Genomic DNA, 1167 nt, shown 5'->3' with positions numbered 1-1167 from the left:
AACTAAAAGCAAAAAGAATTAAAAAATAAAGCAAAAAACAAAAGAAAATAAATAATGCAGAAAACAAAACAAAAAACAACAATAAGTATTTTGTTGTAAGTAGAAACAAAATAAAATAAATAAAGCAAGAAAGAAAACAAAAAAACAGAAAAAGTGTTTTCAAATTTGAAAACTAATGGCACTAACAGAAAGTTTATAATTTTCCTAAAACTAAAAGCAAAAAGAATTTCAAAATAAAGCAAAAAACAAAAGAAAATAAATAATGCAGAAAACAAAACAAAAAAACTGGAAAAAAATAGCAACAATAAGTAAAGAAAACAAAAAAACAAAAAAAATGCCTCCTACTAGGCCCCCACGGCCTGAATACGATATGAAAACCTACTATGGGCCAGGATTCAGGCCCGCAGTAGGCCCAGAAGGCCCATCAGGCAAAGCAATAGCAAGTAGGCCCGAAAGCCTGCGGTGGAGAGGAGCTCGAGAGGGGTGCGGCAGTGGGGCTTATAAACCACTGCGCGCCCCTCTCAACTAGCGAGGTGGGACTAAACTTTGGCCCCGACGTGGGCAGCACAGGGGCCTTTGGTCCCGGTTGGTGGCACCAACCGGGACTAAAAGGGGGGGCATTGGTACCGGTTCGTTGCACCAGTCGGTACCAAAGGTCGCGGCTTCCCTCCCTTTGGGCTGCCGAAAAAGAGGTCTTTGGTCCCGGTTGGTGGCACCAACCAGGACTAAAGTTTGCATTAGTCCCGGTTGGTTTCATGAACCGGGACCAATGGCTTTGCTATATAAGCAGCACTTAGCAGTTTCTGGCCAAATCGCTCACTTCTCCCCCAACGCCCCCTGCTCCTCCTCGTCGCCGTCACCGCCCGACGCCCCTGCTCCACCTTGTCGTCGCCGCCGCCACCGACGCCGTCAGCCTGCTCGCCTGAGCCGTCGTCGCCGCCCCCTGTGAGCACAGCCTTCTCACGCGCCCCTCCCGTCCCACGCCCCTGCGCGGCCACCGCACCGCCGCCCCTGCGCGGCCGCCGCGCCGCCGCCCCTGCCCTGCGCGGTCGATGCGCGCCGCCCCTGTCCTACGCGGCCGCCGCGCGCCGCCCCGCCGCCCCTGCAATTTCCATAGCAATTTTTTGCATTTTTTCGTGTATATGTGTTTGTATGTGTATATATGTG

Source organism: Triticum dicoccoides, chromosome 2B (genome assembly GCF_002162155.2).
Source record: "Triticum dicoccoides isolate Atlit2015 ecotype Zavitan chromosome 2B, WEW_v2.0, whole genome shotgun sequence".
Lineage (NCBI taxonomy): Eukaryota > Viridiplantae > Streptophyta > Magnoliopsida > Poales > Poaceae > Triticum > Triticum dicoccoides.
The sequence above is the reverse complement of the archived record's forward strand: the minus strand, read 5'-3'. Positions refer to the sequence as shown.